Here is a 24,008-nt window from a genome sequence, read left to right as displayed (position 1 = left end):
TAAGTCGGCATTGTGCCTTTTGTATTTAATTCCGATGAAATTTCTGTGTTTCAACGTCAATAAGAAAGTCAGAGGGATACAGTAAAAATGAAGTGAAGAATCGGAATCTATGACTAGTGTCACAGGAATGGTTCAAAGCATAGACAGTAAGAAGAGTCAGTTTTCTTGTACTTCAGTCGGCATTGTGCCGTTTGCATTTAATTCCGATGCAATTTCTGTGTTTCATCGTCAATAAGAAGGTCAGAGGGATACAGTAAACCTGAAGTGAAGCATCGGAATCTATAACTAGTGTCACAGGAATGGTTCAAAACATACACGGTAGGAAGAGTCAGTTTTCTTGTACTTAAGTCGGCAATGTGACTTTTCCATTTAATTCCGATGAAATATCTGTGTTTCATCGTCAATAAGAAGGTCAGAGGGAAACAGTAAACCTGAGGTGAAGTATCGGAATCTATAACTAGTGTCACAGGAATGGTTCAAAACATAGACAGTAAGAACAGTCAATTTTCTTGTGCTTAAGACGGCTTTGTGCCTTTTCTATTTAATTCCGATGCAATTTCTGTGTTTCATCGTTAATAAGAAGGTCAGAGGGATACAGTAAACCTGAAGTGAAGCATCGAATCTATAACTAGTGTCACAGGAATGGATCAAAACACAGCCAGTAAGAAGAGTTAGTTTTCTTGTACTGAAGTCGGCATTGTGCCTTTTCTATTTAATTCCGATGCAATTTCTGTGTTTCAACGTCAATAAGAAAGTCAGAGGGATACAGTAAAAATGAAGTGAGGCATCGGAATCTATAACTAGTGTCACAGGAATGGTTCAAATCATAGACAGTAATAAGAGTCAGTTTTCTTGTACTTAAGTCGGCAATGTGCCTTTTGTATTTAACTCCGATGCAAATTCTGTGTTTCATCGTCAATAAGAAGGTCAGAAGGATAAAGTAAACCTGAAGTGAAGCATCGGAATCTATAACTAGTGTCACAGGAAAGGTTCAAAACATAGGCAGTAGGAAGAGTCAGTCTTCTTGTATTTAAGTCGGCATTGTGCCTGTTGTATTTATCTCCGATGCAATTTCTGTGTTACAACGTCAATAAGAAGGTCAGAGGGATACAGTAAACCTGAAGAGAAGCATCGGAATCTATAACTAGTGTCACAGGAATGGATCAAAACACAGCCAGTAAGAAGAGTTAGTTTTCTTGTACTTAAGTCGGCATTGTGCCTTTTGTATTTAACTCCGATGCAATTTCTGTGTTTCATCGTCAATAAGAAGGTCAGAGGGATACAGTAAACCTGAAGTGAAGCATCGGAATCTATAACTAGTGTCACATGAATGGTTCAGACATAGACAGTAAGAAGACTCAGTTTTCTTGTACATAAGTCGGCATTGTGCCATTTGTATTTAATTCCGATGCAATTTCTGAGTTTCATCGTCAATAAGAGGGTCAGATGGATACAGTAAACCTGAAGTGAAGCATCGGAAGCTATAACTAGTGTCACAGGAATGGTTCAAAACATAGACAGTAAGAAGAGTCACTTTTCTTGTACTTAAGTCGGCATTGTGCCTTTTCTATTTAATTCCGATGCAATGTCTGTGTTTCATCGTCAATAAGAAAGTCAGAGGGATACAGTAAAAATGAAGTGAAGCATCGGAATCTATAACTAGTGTCACAGGAATGGTTCAAAACATAGACAGTAAGAAGCGTCAGTTTTCTTGTACTTAAGTCGGCATTGTGCCTTTTGTATTTCACTCCGATGCAATTTCTGTGTTTAATCGTCAATAAGAAGGTCAGAAGGATACAGTAAACCTGAGGTGAAGCATCGGGATCTATAACTAGTGTCACAGGAATGGTTCAAAACATAGGCAGTAGAAAGAGTCAGTTTTTAGTACTTAAGTCGGCATTGTGCCTTTTGAATTTATCTCCGATGCAATTTCTGTGTTTCATCGTGAATAAGAAGGTCAGAGGGATACAGTAACCCCGAAGAGAAGCATCGGAATCTATAACTAGTGTCACAGGAATGTTTCAATCATAAACAGTAAGCAGAGTCAGTTTTCTTGTACTTAAGTCGGCATTGTGACTTTTGTATTTAATTCCGATGCAATTTCTGTGATTCTTCGTCAATAAGAAGGTCAGAGGGATACAGTAAACCTGAGGTGAAGTATCGGAATCTATAACTAGTGTCACAGTAATGGTTCAAAACGTAGACAGTAGGAAGAGTCAGTTTTCTTGTACTTAAGTCGGCATTGGGCCTTTTGTATTTAATTATGATGAAATATCTGTGTTTCATCGTCAATAAGAAGGTCAGAGGGATACAGTAAACCTGAAGTGAAGCATCGAATCTATAACTAGTGTCACAGGAATGGTTCAAAGCATAGACAGTAAGAAGAGTCAGTTTTCTTGTACTTAGGTCGGCGTTGTGCCTTTTCTATTTATTTCCCATTCAATTTCGGTGTTTAATCGTCAATAAGAAAGTCAGAGGGATACAGTAAAAATGAAGTAAAGCATCGGAATCTATAACTAGTGTCTCAGGAATGGTTCCAAACATAGAGAGTACGAAGAGTCAGTTTTCTTGTACTTAAGTCGGCATTGTGGCTTTTGTATTTAACTCCGATGCAATTTCTGTGCTTCATCGTCAATAATAAGGTCAGAGGGATACAGGAAATCTGAAGTGAAGCATCGGAATATATAACTAGATTCACAGGAATGGTTCAAAACATAGACAGTAAGAAGAGTCAGTTTTCTTGTACTTAAGTCGGCATTGTGCCTTTTGTATTTAATTCCGATGCAATTTCGGTATTTCATCGTCAATAACAAGGTCAGAGGGATACAGTAAGCCTGAAGTGAAGCATCGGAATTTATAACTAGTGTCACAGGAATGGTTCAATCATAGACAGTAAGAAGAGTCAGTTTTCTTGTACTTAAGTCGGCAGTGTGACTTTTGTATTTAATTCCGATGCAATTTCTGTGTTTAATCGACAATAAGAAGGTCAAAGGGATACAGTAAACCCGAAGTGAAGCATCGGAATCTATAACTAGTGTCACATGAATGGTTCAGACATAGACAGTAAGAAGAGTCACTTTTCTTGTACATAAGTCGGCATTGTGCCTTTTGTATTTAATTCCGATGCAATTTCGGAGTTTCATTGTCAATAAGAAGGTCAGATGGATACAGTAAACCTGAAGTGAAGCATCGGAATCTATAACTAGTGTCACAGGAATGGTTCAAAACATAGACAGTAAGAAGAGTCAGTTTTCGTGTACTTAAGTCGGCATTGTGCCCTTTGTATTTAATTCCGATGCAATTTCTGTATTTCATCGCCAATAAGAAGGGCAGAGGGATACAGTAAACCTGAAGTGAAGCATCGGAATCTATAACTAGTTTCACAGGAATGGTTCAACCATAGACAGTAAGAAGAGTCAGTTTTCTTGTACTTAAGTCGGCATTGTGACTATTGTATTTAATTCCGATGCAATTTCTGTGTTTCATCGTGAATAAGAAGGTCAGAGGGATACAGTAAACCTGAAGAGAAGCATCGGAATCTATAACTAGTGTCACAGTAATGATTCAATCTTAGACAGTAAGAATAGTCAGTTTTCTTGTACTTAAGTCGGCATTGTGACTTTTGTATTTAATTCCGATGCAATTTCTGTGTTTCATCGTGAATAAGAAGGTCAGAGGGATACAGTAACCCTGAAGAGAAGCATCGGAATCTATAACTAGTGTCACAGGAATGGTTCAAAACATAGACAGTAGGAAGAGTCAGTTTTCTTGTACTTAAGTCGGCATTGTGCCTTTTGTATTTAATTCCGATGCAATTTCTGTGTTTAATCGTCAATAAGAAGGTCAGAGGGATACAGTAAACCTGAAGTGAAGCATCGAAAACTATAACTAGTGTCACATGAATGGTTCAGACATAGACAGTAAGAAGAGTCACTTTTCTTGTACATAAGTCGGCATTGTGCCTTTTGTATTTAATTCCGATGCAATTTCTGAGTTTCATCGTCAATAAGAAGGTCAGATGGATACAGTAAACCTGAAGTGAAGCAGCGGAAGCTATAACTAGTGTCACAGGAAAGGTTCAAAGCATAGACAGTAAGAAGAGTCAGTTTTCTTGTACTTAAGTCGGCATTGTGCCTTTTCTATTTAATTCCGATGCAATTTCTGTGTTTCATCGTCAATAAGAAAGTCAGAGGGATACAGTAAAAATGAAGTGAAGCATCGGAATCTATAACTAGTGTCACAGGAATGGTTCAAAACATGGACAGTAAGAAGAGTCAGTTTTCTTGTACTTAAGTCGGCATTGTGCCTTTTGTATTTAATTCCGATGAAATTTCTGTATTTCATCGTGAATAAGAAGGTCAGAGGGATACAGTAAACCTGAAGTGAAGCATCGGAATCTATAACTAGTGTCACAGGAATGGTTCAATCATAGACAGTCAGAAGAGTCAGTTTTCTTGTACTTAAGTCGGCATTGTGCCTTTGTATTTAACTCCGATTCAATATCTGTGTTTCATCGTCAATAAGAAGGTCAGAGGGATACAGTAAACCTGAAGTGAAGCATCACAATCTATAACTAGTGTCACAGGAATGGTTCAAAACATGGACAGTAAGAAGAGTCAGTTTTCTTGTACTTAAGTCGGCATTGTGCCTTTTGTATTTAATTCCGATGAAATTTCTGTATTTCATCGTCAATAAGAAGGTCAGAGGGATACAGTAAACCTGAAGTGAAGCATCGAATCTATAACTAGTGTCACAGGAATGGTTCAAAGCATAGACGGTAAGAAGAGTCAGTTTTCTTGTACTTAAGTGGGCATTGTGCTTTTCTATTTAATTCCGATGCAATTTCTGTGTTTCATCGTCAATAAGAAAGTCAGAGGGATACAGTAAAAATGAAGTGAAGCATCGGAAACTATAACTCGTGTCACAGGAATGATTTAATCATAGACAGTAAGAAGAGTCAGTTTTCTTGTACTTAAGTCGGCTTTGTGACTTTTGTATTTAATTCCGATGCAATTTCTGTGTTTCATCGTCAATAAGAAGGTCAGAGGGATACAGTAAACCTGAGGTGAAGTATCGGAATCTATAACTAGTGTCACAGGAATGGTTCAAAGCATAGACAGTAAGAATAGTCAGTTTTGTAGTACTTAAGTCGGCGTTGTGCCTTTTCTATTTATTTCCGATGCAATTTCGGTGTTTAATCGTCAATAAGAAAGTCAGAGGGATACAGTAAAAATGAAGTAAAGCATCGGAATCTATAACTAGTGTCACAGGAATGGATCAAAGCATAGACAGTAAGAAGAGTCAGTTTTCGTGTACTTAAGTCGGCATTGTGCCCTTTGTATTTAATTCCGATGCAATTTCTGTATTTCATCGCCAATAAGAAGGGCAGAGGGATACAGTAAACCTGAAGTGAAGCATCGGAATCTATAACTAGTTTCACAGGAATGGTTCAACCATAGACAGTAAGAAGAGTCAGTTTTCTTGTACTTAAGTCGGCATTGTGACTATTGTATTTAATTCCGATGCAATTTCTGTGTTTCATCGTGAATAAGAAGGTCAGAGGGATACAGTAAACCTGAAGAGAAGCATCGGAATCTATAACTAGTGTCACAGTAATGATTCAATCTTAGACAGTAAGAATAGTCAGTTTTCTTGTACTTAAGTCGGCATTGTGACTTTTGTATTTAATTCCGATGCAATTTCTGTGTTTCATCGTGAATAAGAAGGTCAGAGGGATACAGTAACCCTGAAGAGAAGCATCGGAATCTATAACTAGTGTCACAGGAATGGTTCAAAACATAGACAGTAGGAAGAGTCAGTTTTCTTGTACTTAAGTCGGCATTGTGCCTTTTGTATTTAATTCCGATGCAATTTCTGTGTTTAATCGTCAATAAGAAGGTCAGAGGGATACAGTAAACCTGAAGTGAAGCATCGAAAACTATAACTAGTGTCACATGAATGGTTCAGACATAGACAGTAAGAAGAGTCACTTTTCTTGTACATAAGTCGGCATTGTGCCTTTTGTATTTAATTCCGATGCAATTTCTGAGTTTCATCGTCAATAAGAAGGTCAGATGGATACAGTAAACCTGAAGTGAAGCAGCGGAAGCTATAACTAGTGTCACAGGAAAGGTTCAAAGCATAGACAGTAAGAAGAGTCAGTTTTCTTGTACTTAAGTCGGCATTGTGCCTTTTCTATTTAATTCCGATGCAATTTCTGTGTTTCATCGTCAATAAGAAAGTCAGAGGGATACAGTAAAAATGTTGTGAAGCATCGGAATCTATAACTAGTGTCACAGGAATGGTTCAAAACATGGACAGTAAGAAGAGTCAGTTTTCTTGTACTTAAGTCGGCATTGTGCCTTTTGTATTTAATTCCGATGAAATTTCTGTATTTCATCGTCAATAAGAAGGTCAGAGGGATACAGTAAACCTGAAGTGAAGCATCGGAATCTATAACTAGTGTCACAGGAATGGTTCAATCATAGACAGTCAGAAGAGTCAGTTTTCTTGTACTTAAGTCGGCATTGTGCCTTTGTATTTAACTCTGTTTCAATATCTGTGTTTCATCGTCAATAAGAAGGTCAGAGGGATACAGTAAACCTGAAGTGAAGCATCACAATCTATAACTAGTGTCACAGGAATGGTTCAAAACATGGACAGTAAGAAGAGTCAGTTTTCTTGTACTTAAGTCGGCATTGTGCCTTTTGTATTTAATTCCGATGAAATTTCTGTATTTCATCGTCAATAAGAAGGTCAGAGGGATACAGTAAACCTGAAGTGAAGCATCGAATCTATAACTAGTGTCACAGGAATGGTTCAAAGCATAGACGGTAAGAAGAGTCAGTTTTCTTGTACTTAAGTGGGCATTGTGCTTTTCTATTTAATTCCGATGCAATTTCTGTGTTTCATCGTCAATAAGAAAGTCAGAGGGATACAGTAAAAATGAAGTGAAGCATCGGAAACTATAACTCGTGTCACAGGAATGATTTAATCATAGACAGTAAGAAGAGTCAGTTTTCTTGTACTTAAGTCGGCTTTGTGACTTTTGTATTTAATTCCGATGCAATTTCTGTGTTTCATCGTCAATAAGAAGGTCAGAGGGATACAGTAAACCTGAGGTGAAGTATCGGAATCTATAACTAGTGTCACAGGAATGGTTCAAAGCATAGACAGTAAGAATAGTCAGTTTTGTAGTACTTAAGTCGGCGTTGTGCCTTTTCTATTTATTTCCGATGCAATTTCGGTGTTTAATCGTCAATAAGAAAGTCAGAGGGATACAGTAAAAATGAAGTAAAGCATCGGAATCTATAACTAGTGTCACAGGAGTGGATCAAAGCATAGACAGTAAGAAGAGTCAGTTTTCTTGTACTTATGTCGGCATTGTGCCTTTTGTATTAAACTCCGATGCAATTTCTGTGTTTCATCGTCAATAAGAAGGTCAGAGGGATACAGTAATCCTGAGGTGAAGTATCGGAATCTATAACTAGTGTCACAGAAATGGTTCAAAACATAGACAGTAAGAGGAGTCAGTTTTCTTGTACTTAAGTCGGCATTGTGCCTTCTGCATTTAATTCCGATGCAATTTCTGTGTTTCATCGTCAATAAGAAGGTCAGAGGGATACAGTAAACCTGAAGTGAAGCATCGGAATCTATAACTAGTGTCACAGGAATGGTTCAAAACATACACGGTAGGAAGAGTCAGTTTTCTTGTACTTAAGTCGGCATTGTGCCCTTTGTATTTAATTCCGATGCAATTTCTGTATTTCATCGCCAATAAGAAGGGCAGAGGGATACAGTAAACCTGAAGTGAAGCATCGGAATCTATAACTAGTTTCACAGGAATGGTTCAACCATAGACAGTAAGAAGAGTCAGTTTTCTTGTACTTAAGTCGGCATTGTGACTATTGTATTTAATTCCGATGCAATTTCTGTGTTTCATCGTGAATAAGAAGGTCAGAGGGATACAGTAACACTGAAGAGAAGCATCGGAATCTATAACTAGTGTCACAGTAATGATTCAATCTTAGACAGTAAGAATAGTCAGTCTTCTTGTACTTAAGTCGGCATTGTGACTTTTGTATTTAATTCCAATGCAATTTCTGTTTTTCATCGTGAATAAGAAGGTCAGAGGGATACAGTAACCCTGAAGAGAAGCATCGGAAACTATAACTAGTGTCACAGGAATGGTTCAAAACATAGACAGTAGGAAGAGTCAGTTTTCTTGTACTTAAGTCGGCATTGTGCCTTTTGTATTTAATTCCGATGCAATTTCTGTGTTTAATCGTCAATAAGAAGGTCAGAGGGATACAGTAAACCTGAAGTGAAGCATCGAAAACTATAACTAGTGTCACATGAATGGTTCAGACATAGACAGTAAGAAGAGTCTGTTTTCTTGTACTTAATTCGGCATTGTGCCTTTTGTATTTAATTCCGATGCAATTTCTATGTTTCATCGTCAATAGGAAGGTCAGAGGGATACAGTAATCAAAAAGTGAAGCATCGGAATCTATAACTAGTGTCACAGGAATGTCTCAAAACATAGACAGTAAGAAGAGTCAGTTTTTTTGTACGTAAGTAAGCATTGTGCCTTTTCTATTTAATTCCGATGCAATTTCTGTGTTTCATCGTCAATAAGAAGGTCACAGGGATACGGTAAACCTGAAGAGAAGCATCTGAATCTATAACTAGTGTCACAGGAATGGTTCAATCGTAGACAGTAAGAAGAGTCAGGTATCTTGTACTTCAGTCGGCATTGTGACTTTTGTATTTAATTCCGATGCAATTTCTGTGTTTCAACGTCAATACGAAGGTCAGAGGGATACAGTAAACCTGAGGTGAAGTAACGGAATCTATAACTAGTGTCACAGGAATGGTTCAAAACATAGACAGTAAGAAGTGTCAGTTTTCTTGTACTTAAGTCGGCTTTGTGCCTTTTCTATTTAATTGCGAAGCAATTTCTGTGTTTCATCGTCAATAAGAAGGTCAGAGGGATACAGTAAACCTGAAGTGAAGCATCGGAATCTATAACTAGAGTCACAGGAATGGTTCAAAACATAGACAGTAGGAAGAGTCATTTTTCTTGGACTTACGTGGGCATTGTGCCTTTTGTATTTAATTCCAATGAAATATCTGTGTTTCATCGTCAATAAGAAGTTCAGAGGGATACAGTAAACCAGAAGTGAAACATCGGAATCTATAACTAGTGTCACAGGAATGGTTCAAAACATAGACTGTAAGAAGTGTCAGTTTTCTTGTACTTATGTCGGCATTGTGCCTTTTGTATTTAATTCCGATGAAATTTCTGTGTTTCATCGTCAATAAGAAGGTCAGAGGGATACAATAAACCTGAAGTGAAGCATCGAATCTATAACTAGTGTCACAGGAATGGCTCAACGCATAGACGGTAAGAAGAGTCAGTTTTCTTGTACTTACGTCGGCATTGTGCCTTTTCTATTTAATTCCAATGCAATTTCTGTGTTTCATCGTCAATAAGAAAGTCAGAGGTATACAGTAAAAATGAAGTGAAGCAGCGGAATCTATAACTAGTGTCACAGGAATGGTTCAAAACATAGACAGTAATAAGAGTCAGTTTTCTTGTACTTAAGTCGGCAATTTGCCTTTTGTATTTAACTCCGATGCAAATTCTGTGTTTCATCGACAATAAGAGGGTCAGAAGGATACAGTAAACCTGAAGTGAAGCATCGGAATCTATAACTAGTGTCACAGGAAAGGTTCAAAACATAGGCAGTAGGGAGAGTCATATTTCTTGTACTTAAGTCGGCATTGTGCCTTTTCTATTTAATTCCGATGCAATTTCTGTGTTTCAACGTCAATAAGAAAGTCAGAGGGATAGAGTAAAAATGAAGTGAAGCATCGGAATCTATGACTAGTGTCACAGGAATGGTTCAAAGCATAGACAGTAAGAAGAGTCAGTTTTCTTGTACTTCAGTCGGCATTGTGCCGTTTGCATTTAATTCCGATGCAATTTCTGTGTTTCATCGTCAATAAGAAGGTCAGAGGGATACAGTAAACCTGAAGTGAAGCATCGGAATCTATAACTAGTATCACAGGAATGGATCAAAACATAGACAGCAACAAGAGTCAGTTTTCTTGTCCTTAAGTCGGCATTGTGCCTTTTGTATTTAACTCCGATGCAATTTCTGTGTTTCATCGTCAATAAGAAGGTCAGAGGGATACAGTAAACCTGAGTTGAAGTATCGGTATCTATAACTAGTGTCACAGGAATGGTTCAAAACATAGACAGTAAGAAGAGTCAGTTTTCTTGTGCTTAAGACGGCTTTGTGCATTTTCTATTTAATTCCGATGCAATTTCTGTGTTTCATCGTTAATAAGAAGGTCAGAAGGATACAGTAAACCTGAAGTGAAGCATCGTATCTATAACTAGTGTCACATTAATGGTTCAGACATAGACAGTAGGAAGAGTCAGTTTTCTTGTACATAAGTCGGCATTGGGCCTTTTGTATTTAATTCCGATGCAATTTCTGAGTTTCATCGTCAATAAGAAGGTCCGATGGATACAGTAAACCTGAAGTGAAGCATCGGAAGCTATAACAAGTGTCACATGGTTGGTTCAAAACATAGACAGTAAGAAGAGTCTGTTTTCTTGTACTTAAGTCGGCATTGTGCCTTTTGTATTGATTTCCGATGCAATTTCTGTGTTTCATCTTCAATAAGAAGGTCAGAGGAATACAGTAAACCTGAGGTGAAGTATCGGAATCTATAACTAGTGTCACAAGAATGGTTCAAAACATAGACAGTAAGAAGAGTCAGTTTTCTTGTACTTAAGTCGGCTTTGTGCCTTTTCTATTTAATTCCGATGCAATTTCTGTGTTTCATCGTCAATAAGACGGTCAGAGGGATACAGTAAACCTGAAGTGAAGCATCGGAATCTGTAACTAGTGTCACAGGAATGGTTCAAATCATAGACAGTAGGAAGAGTCAGTTTCCTTGTACTTAAGTCGGCATTGTGCCTTTTACATTTAATTCCGATGAAATATCTGTGTTTCATCGTCAATAAGAAGGTCAGAGGGATTCAGTAAACCTGAGGTGAAGTATCGGAATCTATAACTAGTGTCACAGGAATGGTTCAAAACATAGACAGTAAGAAGAGTCAGTTTTCTTGTGCTTAAGACGGCTTTGTGCATTTTCTATTTAATTCCGATGCAATTTCTGTGTTTCATCGTTAATAAGAAGGTCAGAGGGATACAGTAAACCTGAAGTGAAGCATCGAATCTATAACTAGTGTCACAGGAATGGTTCAATGCATAGACAGTAAGAAGGGTCAGTTTTCTTGTACTGAAGTCGGCATTGTGCCTTTTCTATTTAATTCCGATGCAATTTCTGTGTTTCAACGTCAATAAGAAAGTCAGAGGGATACAGTAAAAATGAAGTGAAGCATCGGAATCTATAGCTAGTGTCACAGGAATGGTTCCAATCATAGACAGTAATAAGAGTCAGTTTTCTTGTACTTAAGTCGGCAATGTGCCTTTTGTATTTAACTCCGATGCAAATTCTGTGTTTCATCGTCAATAAGGAGGTCAGAAGGATAAAGTAAACCTGAAGTGAAGCATCGGAATCTATAACTAGTGTCACAGGAAAGGTTCAAAACATAGGCAGTAGGAAGAGTCAGTCTTCTTGTATTTAAGTCGGCATTGTGCCTGTTGTATTTATCTCCGATGCAATTTCTGTGTTACAACGTCAATAAGAAGGTGAGAGGGATACAGAAAACCTGAAGAGAAGCATCGGAATCTATAACTAGTGTCACAGGAATGGATCAATACACAGCCAGTAAGAAGAGTTAGTTTTCTTGTACTTAAGTCGGCATTGTGCCTTTTGTATTTAACTCCGATGCAATTTCTGTGTTTCATCGTCAATAAGAAGGTCAGAGGGATACAGTAAACCTGAAGTGAAGCATCGGAATCTATAACTAGTGTCACATGAATGGTTCAGACATAGACAGTAAGAAGAGTCAGTTTTCTTGTACATAAGTCGGCATTGTGCCATTTGTATTTAATTCCGATGCAATTTCTGAGTTTCATCGTCAATAAGAAGGTCAGATGGATACAGTAAACCTGAAGTGAAGCATCGAAAGCTATAACTAGTGTCACAGGAATGGTTCAAAACATAGACAGTAAGAAGAGTCAGTTTTCTTGTACTTAAGTCGGCATTGTGCCTTTTCTATTTAATTCCGATGCAATGTCTGTGTTTCATCGTCAATAAGAAAGTCAGAGGGATACAGTAAAAATGAAGTGAAGCATCGGAATCTATAACTAGTGTCACAGGAATGGTTCAAAACATAGACAGTAAGAAGCGTCAGTTTTCTTGTACTTAAGTCGGCATTGTGCCTTTTGTATTTCACTCCGATGCAATTTCTGTGTTTCATCGTCAATAAGAAGGTCAGAAGGATACAGTAAACCTGAAATGAAGCATCGGAATCTATAACTAGAGTCACAGGAATGGTTCAAAACATAGGCAGTAGAAAGAGTCAGTTTTTAGTACTTAAGTCGGCATTGTGCCTTTTGAATTTATCTCCGATGCAATTTCTGTGTTTCATCGTGAATAAGAAGGTCAGAGGGATACAGTAACCCTGAAGAGAAGCATCGGAATCTATAACTAGTGTCACAGGAATGATTCAATCATAAACAGTAAGAAGAGTCAGTTTTCTTGTACTTAAGTCGGCATTGTAACTTTTGTATTTAATTCCGATGCAATTTCTGTGATTCTTCGTCAATAAGTAGGTCAGAGGGATACAGTACACCTGAGGTGAAGTATCGGAATCTATAAGTAGTGTCACAGTAATGGTTCAAAACGTAGACAGTAGGAAGAGTCAGTTTTCTTGTATTTAAGTCGGCATTGGGCCTTTTGTATTTAATTATGATGAAATATCTGTGTTTCATCGTCAATAAGAAGGTCAGAGGGATACAGTAAACCTGAAGTGAAGCATCGAATCTATAACTAGTGTCACAGGAATGGTTCAAAGCATAGACAGTAAGAAGAGTCAGTTTTCTTGTACTTAGGTCGGCGTTGTGCCTTTTCTATTTATTTCCCATTCAATTTCGGTGTTTAATCGTCAATAAGAAAGTCAGAGGGATACAGTAAAAATGAAGTAAAGCATCGGAATCTATAACTAGTGTCTCAGGAATGGTTCAAAACATAGAGAGTACGAAGAGTCAGTTTTCTTGTACTTAAGTCGGCATTGTGCCTTTTGTATTTAATTCCGATGCAATTTCAATAACAAGGTCAGAGGGATACAGTAGGCCTGAAGTGAAGCATCGGAATCTATAACTAGTGTCACAGGAATGGTTCAATCATAGACAGTAAGAAGAGTCAGTTTTCTTGTACTTAAGTCGGCAGTGTGACTTTTGTATTTAATTCCGATGCAATTTCTGTGTTTAATCGACAATAAGAAGGTCAGAGGGATACAGTAAACCTGAAGTGAAGCATCGGAATCTATAACTAGTGTCGCATGAATGGTTCAGACATAGACAGTAAGAAGAGTCACTTTTCTTGTACATAAGTCTGCATTGTGCCTTTTGTATTTAATTCCGATGCAATTTCGGAGTTTCATTGTCAATAAGAAGGTCAGATGGATACAGTAAACCTGAAGTGAAGCATCGGAATCTATAACTAGTTTCACAGGAATGGTTCAACCATAGACAGTAAGAAGAGTCAGTTTTCTTGTACTTAAGTCGGCATTGTGACTTTTGTATTTAATTCCGATGCAATTTCTGGGTTTCATCGTGAATAAGAAGGTCAGAGGGATACAGTAAGCCTGAAGAGAAGCATCGGAATCTATAACTAGTGTCACAGTAATGATTCAATCTTAGACAGTAAGAATAGTCGGTTTTCTTGTACTTAAGTCGGCATTGTGACTTTTGTATTTAATTCCGATGCAATTTCTGTGTTTCATCGTGAATAAGAAGGTCTGAGGGATACAGTAACCCTGAAGAGAAGCATCGGAATCTATAACTAGTGTCACAGGAATGGTTCAAAACATAGACAGTAGGAAGAGTCAGTTTTCTTGTACTTAAGTCGGCATTGTGCCTTTTGTATTTAATTCCGATGCAATTTCTGTGTTTAATCGTCAATAAGAAGGTCAGAGGGATACAGTAAACCTGAAGTGAAGCATCGAAAACTATAACTAGTGTCACATGAATGGTTCAAACATAGACAGTAAGAAGAGTCACTTTTCTTGTACATAAGTCGGCATTGTGCCTTTAGTATTTAATTCCGATGCGATTTCTGAGTTTCATCGTCAATAAGAAGGTCAGATGGATACAGTAAACCTGAAGTGAAGCATCGGAAGCTATAACTAGTGTCACAGGAAAGGTTCAAAGCATAGACAGTAAGAAGAGTCAGTTTTCTTGTACTTAAGTCGGCATTGTGCCTTTTCTATTTAATTCCGATGCAATTTCTGTGTTTCATCGTCAATAAGAAAGTCAGAGGAATACAGTAAAAATGAAGTGAAGCATCGGAATCTATAACTAGTGTCACAGGAATGGTTCAAAACATGGACAGTAAGAAGAGTCAGTTTTCTTGTACTTAAGTCGGCATTGTGCCTTTTGTATTTAATTCCGATGAAATTTCTGTATTTCTTCGTCAATAAGAAGGTCAGAGGGATACAGTAAACCTGAAGTGAAGCATCGGAATCTATAACTAGTGTCACAGGAATGGTTCAATCATAGACAGTCAGAAGAGTCAGTTTTCTTGTACTTAAGTCGGCATTGTGCCTTTGTATTTAACTCCGATTCAATTTCTGTGTTTCATCGTCAATAAGAAGGTCAGAGGGATACAGTAAACCTGAAGTGAAGCATCACAATCTATAACTAGTGTCACAGCAATGGTTCAAAACATGGACAGTAAGAAGAGTCAGTTTTCTTGTACTTAAGTCGGCATTGTGCCTTTTGTATTTAATTCCGAAGCAATTTCTGAGTTTCATCGTCAATAAGAAGGTCAGATGGATACAGTAAACCTGAAGTGAAGCATCGGAAGCTATAACTAGTGTCACATGAATGGGTCAAAACATAGCCAGTAAGAAGGGTCTGTTTTCTTGTACTTAAGTCGGCATTGTGCCTTTTATATTTAATTCCGATGCAATTTCTGTGTTTCATCGTCAATAAGAACGTCAGAGGGATACAGTAAACCTGAAGTGAAGCATCGGAATCTATAACTAGTGTCACAGGAATGTCTCAAAACATAGACAGTAAGAAGAGTCAGTTTTTTTGTACTTAAGTAGGCATTGTGCCTTTTGTATTTAATTCCGATGCAATATCTGTGTTTCATCAACAATAAGAAGGTCAGAGGGATACAGTAAACCTGATGTGAAGCATCGGAATCTATAACTAGTGTCACATGAATGGTTCAAACATAGCCAGTAAGAAGAGTCAGTTTTCTTGTACTTAAGTCGGCTTTGAGCGTTTTGTATTTAATTCCGATGCAATTTCTGTGTTTCATCGTCAATAAGAAGGACAGAGGGATACAGTTAACCTGAAGTGAAGCATCGGAATCTATAACTAGTGTCACAGGAATGGTTCAAAACATAGACAGTAAGATGAGTTAGTTTTCTTGTACTTAAGTCGGCATTGTGCTTTTTGTATTTAATTCCGATGTGATTTCTGCGTTTTATCGTCAATAAGAAGGTCAGAGGGATACAGTAAACCTGAAGTGAAGCATTGGAATCTATATCTAGTGTTTCAAGATTTTAAACATGGCTGCAGCAGCAACTGTTAAAATTCTTCACAATAAAGGATGGCAGCCACAGGAATGGTTCAAAACATAGACAGTAAGAAGAGTCAGTTTTCTTGTACTTAAGTTGGCATTGTGCGTTTTGTATTTAATTCCGATGCAATTTCTGTGCTTCATCGTCAATAAGAAGGTCGGAGGGATACAGTAAACCTGAAGTGAAACATCGGAAACTACAACTAGTGTCACAGGAATGGTTCAAACCATAGACAGTAAGAAGAGTCAGTTTTCTTATGCTTAAGTCGGCATTGTGCCTTTTGTATTTAATTCCGATGCAATATCTGTGTTTAATCTTCAATAAGAAGGTCAGAGGGATACAGTAAACCTGAAGTGAAGCATCGGAATCTATAACTAGTGTCACAGCAATGGTTCAGAACATAGACAGTAAGAAGAGTCAGTATTCTTGTACTTAAGTCGGCATTGTTCCTTTTCTATTTAATTCCGATGCAATTTATATGTTTCATCGTCAACAAGAAGGTCAGAGGTGTACAGTAAACCTGAAGTGAAGCATCGGAATCTATAACTAGTGTTACAGGAATGGATCAAAACATAGACAGTAAGAAGAGTCAGTTTTCTTGTACTCAAGTCGGCATTGATCCTTTTGTATTTAATTCCGATGCAATATCTGTGTTACATCGTCAATAAGAAGGTCAGAGGGATACAGTAAACCTGAAGTGAAGCATCGGAATCTATAACTAGTGTCACACGAATGGTTCAAAGCATAGACTGTAAGAAGTGTCAGTTTTCTTGTACTTAAGTCGGCATAGTGCCTTTTGTATTTAATTCCGATGCAATTTCTGAGTTTCATCGTCAATAAGAAGGTCAGATGGATACAGTAAACCTCAAGTGAAGCATCGGAAGCTATAACTAGTGTCACAGGAATGGTTCAAAGCATAGACAGTAAGAAGAGTCAGTTTTCTTGTACTTAAGTCGGCATTGTGCCTTTTGTATTTAATTCCGATGCAATTTCTGCGTTTCATCGTCAATAAGAATGTCAGAGGGATACAGTAAAAATGAAATGAAGCATCGGAATCTATAACTAGTGTCACAGGAATGGTTCAAACAATGACAGTAAGAAGAGTCAGTTTTCTTGTACTTAAGTCGGCATTGTGCCTTTTGTATTTAACTCCAATGCAATTTCTGTGTTTCATCGTCAATAAGAAGGTCAGAAGGATACAGTAAACCTGAAGTGAAGCATCGGAATCTATAACTAGTGTCACAGGAATGGTTCAAAACATAGGCAGTAGGAAGAGTCAGTTTTCTTGTACTAAAGTCGGCATTGTACCTTTTGTATTTATCTCCGATGCAATTTCAGTGTTTCATCGTCAATAAGAAGGTCAGAGGGATACAGTAAACCTGAAGAGAAGCATCGGAATCTATAACTAGTGTCACAGGAATGATTCAATCATAGACAGTAAGAAGAGTCAGTTTTCTTGTACTTAAGTCGGCATTGTGACTTTTGTATTTAATTCCGATGCAATTTCTGTGTTTCATCGTCAATAAGAAGGTCAGAGGGATACAGTAATCCTGAGGTGAAGTATCGGAATCTATAACTAGTGTCACAGGAGTGGGTCAAATTATAGACAGTTAGAAGAGTCAGTTTTCTTGTTCTTAAGTCCCCATTGTGCCTTTTGCATTTAATTCCGATGCAATTTCTGTATTTCATCGTCAATAAGAAGGTCAGAGGGATCCAGTAAACCAGAAGTGAAGCATCGGAATCTATAACTAGTGTCACAGGAATGGTTCAATTATAGATAGTAAGAAGAGTTAGTTTTCTTGTACTTAAGTCGGCATTGTGACTTTTGTATTTAATTCTGATGCAATTTCTGTGTTTCATCGTTAATAGGAAGGTCAGAGGGATACAGTAAACCTGAAGTGAAGCATCGGAATCTATAACTAGTGTCACATGAATGGTTCAGACATAGACAGTAAGAAGTGTCAGTTTTCTTGTACATAAGTCAGCATTGGGCCTTTTGTATTTAATTCCGATGCAATTTCTGAGTTTCATCGTTAATAAGAAGGTCAGATGGATACAGTAAACCTGAAGTGAAACATCGGAAGCTATAACTAGTGTCACATGAATGGGTCTAAACATAGCCAGTAAGAAGAGTCTGTTTTCTAGTACTTAATTCGGCATTGTGCCTTTTGTATTTAATTCCGATGCAATTTCTGTGTTTCATCGTCAATAAGAAGGTCAGAGGGATACAGTAAACCTGAAGTGAAGCATCGGAATCTATAACTAGTGTCACAGGAATGGTTCAAAACATAGACAGTAAGAAGAGTCAGTTTTCTTGTACTTAAGTCGGCATTGTGCCTTTTGTATTTAATTCCGATGTAATTTCTGTTTTTCATCGTCAATAAGAATGTCAGAGGGATACAGTAAACCTGAAGTGAAGCATCGGAATCTATCACTATTGTCACATGAATGGTTCAGACATAGACAGTAAGAAGAGTCAGTTTTCTTGTACATAAGTCGGCATTGGGCCTTTTGTATTTGATTCCGATGCAATTTCTGAGTTTCATCGTCAATAAGAAGGTCAGAGGGATACAGTAAACCTGAAGTGAAGCATCGGAATCTGTAACTAGTGTCACATGAATGGTTCAGACATAGACAGTAAGAAGAGTCAGTTTTCTTGTACATAAGTCGGCATTGTGCCTTTTGTATTTAATTCCGAAGCAATTTCTGAGTTTCATCGTCAATAAGAAGGTCAGATGGATACAGTAAACATGAAGTGAAGCATCGGAAGCTATAACTAGTGTCACATGAATGGTTCAAAACATAGACGGTAAGAAGAGTCTGTTTTCTTGTACTTAAGTCGGCATTGTGCCTTTTGTATTTAATTCCGATGCAATTTCTGTGTTTCATCGTCAATAAGAAGGTCACAGGGTTACAGTAAACAAGAGGTGAAGCATCGGAATCTATAACTAGTGTCACAGGAATGTCTCAAAACATAGACAGTAAGAAGAGTCTGTTTTCTTGTACTTAATTCGGCATTGTGAATTTTATATTTAATTCCGATGCAATTTCTGTGTTTCATCGTCAATAAGAAGGTCAGAGGGATACAGTAAACCTCAAGTGAAGCATCGGAATCTGTAACTAGTGTCACATGAATGGTTCAGACATAGACAGTAAGAAGAGTCAGTTTTCTTGTACATAAGTCGGCATTGTGCCTTTTGTATTTAATTCCGATGCAATTTCTGTGTTTCATCGTCAATAAGAAGGTCAGATGGATACAGTAAACATGAAGTGAAGCATCGGAAGCTATAACTAATGTCACATGAATGGTTCAAAACATAGACGGTAAGAAGAGTCTGTTTTCTTGTACTTAAGTCGGCATTGTGCCTTTTGTATTTAATTCCGATGCAATTTCTGTGTTTCATCGTCAATAAGAAGGTCAGAGGGTTACAGTAAAGAAGAAGTGAAGCATCGGAATCTATAACTAGTGTCACAGGAATGTCTCAAAACATAGACAGTAAGATGAGTCAGTTTTTTTGTACTTAAGTAGGCATTGAGCCTTTTGTATTTAATTCCGATGCAATTTCTGTGTTTAATCGACAATAAGAAGGTCAGAGGGATACAGTAAACCTGAAGTGAAGCATCGGAATCTATAACTAGTGTCGCATGAATGGTTCAGACATAGACAGTAAGAAGAGTCACTTTTCTTGTACATAAGTCTGCATTGTGCCTTTTGTATTTAATTCCGATGCAATTTCGGAGTTTCATTGTCAATAAGAAGGTCAAATGGATACAGTAAACCTGAAGTGAAGCATCGGAATCTATAACTAGTGTCACAGGAATGGTTCAAAACATAGACAGTAAGAAGAGTCAGTTTTCTTGTGCTTAAGTCGGCATTGTGCCCTTTGTATTTAATTCCGATGCAATTTCTGTATTTCATCGCCAATAAGAAGGTCAGAGGGATACAGTAAACCTGAAGTGAAGCATCGGAATCTATAACTAGTTTCACAGGAATGGTTCAACCACAGACAGTAAGAAGAGTCAGTTTTCTTGTACTTAAGTCGGCATTGTGACTTTTGTATTTAATTCCGATGCAATTTCTGGGTTTCATCGTGAATAAGAAGGTCAGAGGGATACAGTAACCCTGAAGAGAAGCATCGGAATCTATAACTAGTGTCACAGTAATGATTCAATCTTAGACAGTAAGAATAGTCAGTTTTCTTGTACTTAAGTCGGCATTGTGACTTTTGTATTTAATTCCGATGCAATTTCTGTGTTTCATCGTGAATAAGAAGGTCAGAGGGATACAGTAACCCTGAAGAGAAGCATCGGAATCTATAACTAGAGTCACAGGAATGGTTCAAAACATAGACAGTAGGAAGAGTCAGTTTTCTTGTACTTAAGTCGGCATTGTGCCTTTTGTATTTAATTCCGATGCAATTTCTGTGTTTAATCGTCAATAAGAAGGTCAGAGGGATACAGTAAACCTGAAGTGAAGCATCGAAAACTATAACTAGTGTCACATGAATGGTTCAAACATAGACAGTAAGAAGAGTCACTTTTCTTGTACATATGTCGGCATTGTGCCTTTAGTATTTAATTCCGATGCGATTTCTGAGTTTCATCGTCAATAAGAAGGTCAGATGGATACAGTAAACCTGAAGTGAAGCATCGGAAGCTATAACTAGTGTCACAGGAAAGGTTCAAAGCATAGACAGTAAGAAGAGTCAGTTTTCTTGTACTTAAGTCGGCATTGTGCCTTTTCTATTTAATTCCGATGCAATTTCTGTGTTTCATCGTCAATAAGAAAGTCAGAGGAATACAGTAAAAATGAAGTGAAGCATCGGAATCTATAACTAGTGTCACAGGAATGGTTCAAAACATGGACAGTAAGAAGAGTCAGTTTTCTTGTACTTAAGTCGGCATTGTGCCTTTTGTATTTAACTCCGATGAAATTTCTGTCTTTCTTCGTCAATAAGAAGGTCAGAGGGATACAGTAAACCTGAAGTGAAGTATCGGAATCTATAACTAGTGTCACAGGAATGGTTCAATCATAGACAGTCAGAAGAGTCAGTTTTCTTGTACTTAAGTCGGCATTGTGCCTTTGTATTTAACTCCGATTCAATTTCTGTGTTTCATCGTCAATAAGAAGGTCAGAGGGATACAGTAAACCTGAAGTGAAGCATCACAATCTATAACTAGTGTCACAGCAATGGTTCAAAACATGGACAGTAAGAAGAGTCAGTTTTCTTGTACTTAAGTCGGCATTGTGCCTTTTGTATTTAATTCCGAAGCAATTTCTGAGTTTCATCGTCAAAAAGAAGGTCAGATGGATACAGTAAACCTGAAGTGAAGCATCGGAAGCTATAACTAGTGTCACATGAATGGGTCAAAACATAGCCAGTAAGAAGGGTCTGTTTTCTTGTACTTAAGTCGGCATTGTGACTTTTGTATTTAATTCCGATGCAATTTCTGTGTTTCATCGTCAATAAGAACGTCAGAGGGATACAGTAAACCTGAAGTGAAGCATCGGAATCTATAACTAGTGTCACAGGAATGTCTCAAAACATAGACAGTAAGAAGAGTCAGTTTTTTTGTACTTAAGTAGGCATTGTGCCTTTTGTATTTAATTCCGATGCAATATCTGTGTTTCATCAACAATAAGAAGGTCAGAGGGATACAGTAAACCTGAAGTGAAGCATCGGAATCTATAACTAGTGTCACATGAATGGTTCAAACATAGCCAGTAAGAAGAGTCAGTTTTCTTGTACTTAAGTCGGCTTTGAGCGTTTTGTATTTAATTCCGATGCAATTTCTGTGTTTCATCGTCAATAAGAAGGACAGAGGGATACAGTAAACCTGAAGTGAAGCATCGGAATCTATAACTAGTGTCACAGGAATGGTTCAAAACATAGACAGTAAGATGAGTTAGTTTTCTTGTACTTAAGTCGGCATTGTGCTTTTTGTATTTAATTCCGATGTGATTTCTGCGTTTTATCGTCAATAAGAAGGTCAGAGGGATACAGTAAACCTGAAGTGAAGCATTGGAATCTATATCTAGTGTTTCAAGATTTTAAACATGGCTGCAGCAGCAACTGTTAAAATTCTTCACAATAAAGGATGGCAGCCACAGGAATGGTTCAAAACATAGACAGTAAGAAGAGTCAGTTTTCTTGTACTTAAGTTGGCATTGTGCGTTTTGTATTTAATTCCGATGCAATTTCTGTGCTTCATCGTCAATAAGAAGGTCAGAGGGATACAGTAAACCTGAAGTGAAACATCGGAAACTACAACTAGTGTCACAGGAATGGTTCAAACCATAGACAGTAAGAAGAGTCAGTTTTCTTATGCTTAAGTCGGCATTGTGCCTTTTGTATTTAATTCCGATGCAATATCTGTGTTTCATCTTCAATAAGAAGGTCAGAGGGATACAGTAAACCTGAAGTGAAGCATCGGAATCTATAACTAGTGTCACAGCAATGGTTCAGAACATAGACAGTAAGAAGAGTCAGTATTCTTGTACTTAAGTCGGCATTGTTCCTTTTCTATTTAATTCCGATGCAATTTCTATGTTTCATCGTCAATAAGAAGGTCAGAGGTGTACAGTAAACCTGAAGTGAAGCATCGGAATCTATAACTAGTGTTACAGGAATGGATCAAAACATAGACAGTAAGAAGAGTCTGTTTTCTTGTACTCAAGTCGGCATTGATCCTTTTGTATTTAATTCCGATGCAATATCTGTGTTACATCGTCAATAAGAAGGTCAGAGGGATACAGTAAACCTGAAGTGAAGCATCGGAATCTATAACTAGTGTCACACGAATGGTTCAAAGCATAGACTGTAAGAAGTGTCAGTTTTCTTGTACTTAAGTCGGCATAGTGCCTTTTGTATTTAATTCCGATGCAATTTCTGAGTTTCATCGTCAATAAGAAGGTCAGATGGATACAGTAAACCTCAAGTGAAGCATCAGAAGTTATAACTAGTGTCACAGGAATGGTTCAAAGCATAGACAGTAAGAAGAGTCAGTTTTCTTGTACTTAAGTCGGCATTGTGCCTTTTGTATTTAATTCCGATGCAATTTCTGCGTTTCATCGTCAACAAGAATGTCAGAGGGATACAGTAAAAATGAAATGAAGCATCGGAATCTATAACTAGTGTCACAGGAATGGTTCAAACAATGACAGTAAGAAGAGTCAGTTTTCTTGTACTTAAGTCGGCATTGTGCCATTTTGTATTTAACTCCAATGCAATTTCTGTGTTTCATCGTCAATAAGAAGGTCAGAAGGATACAGTAAACCTGAAGTGAAGAATCGGAATCTATAACTAGTGTCACAGGAATGGTTCAAAACATAGGCAGTAGGAAGAGTCAGTTTTCTGTACTAAAGTCGGCATTGTGCCTTTTGTATTTATCTCCGATGCAATTTTCAGTGTTTCATCGTCAATAAGAAGGTCAGAGGGATCAGTAAACCTGAAGAGAAGCATCGGAATCTATAACTAGTGTCACAGGAATGATTCAATCATAGACAGTAAGAAGAGTCAGTTTTCTTGTACTTAAGTCGGCATTGTGACTTTTGTATTTAATTCCGATGCAATTTCTGTGTTTCATCGTCAATAAGAAGGTCAGAGGGATACAGTAATCCTGAGGTGAAGTATCGGAATGTATAACTAGTGTCACAGGAGTGGGTCAAGATATAGACAGTAAGAAGAGTCAGTTTTCTTGTTCTTAAGTCCCCATTGTGCCTTTTGCATTTAATTCCGATGCAATTTCTGTATTTCAACGTCAATAAGAAGGTCAGAGGGATACAGTAAACCAGAAGTGAAGCATCGGAATCTATAACTAGTGTCACAGGAATGGTTCAATTATAGATAGTAAGAAGAGTTAGTTTTCTTGTACTTAAGTCGGCATTGTGACTTTTGTATTTAATTCCGATGCAATTTCTGTGTTTCATCGTTAATAAGAAGGTCAGAGGGATACAGTAAACCTGAAGTGAAGCATCGGAATCTATAACTAGTGTCACATGAATGGTTCAGACATAGACAGTAAGAAGAGTCAGTTTTCTTGTACATAAGTCAGCATTGGGCCTTTTGTATTTAATTCCGATGCAATTTCTGAGTTTCATCGTCAATAAGAAGGTCAGATGGATACAGTAAACCTGAAGTGAAACATCGGAAGCTATAACTAGTGTCACATGAATGGGTCTACACATAGCCAGTAAGAAGAGTCTGTTTTCTAGTACTTAATTCGGCATAGTGCCTTTTGTATTTAATTCCGATGCAATTTCTGT

This window comes from Schistocerca piceifrons, chromosome 3 (assembly GCF_021461385.2).
Source record: "Schistocerca piceifrons isolate TAMUIC-IGC-003096 chromosome 3, iqSchPice1.1, whole genome shotgun sequence".
Classification (NCBI taxonomy): domain Eukaryota; kingdom Metazoa; phylum Arthropoda; class Insecta; order Orthoptera; family Acrididae; genus Schistocerca; species Schistocerca piceifrons.
This window is presented reverse-complemented; position numbering follows the sequence as displayed.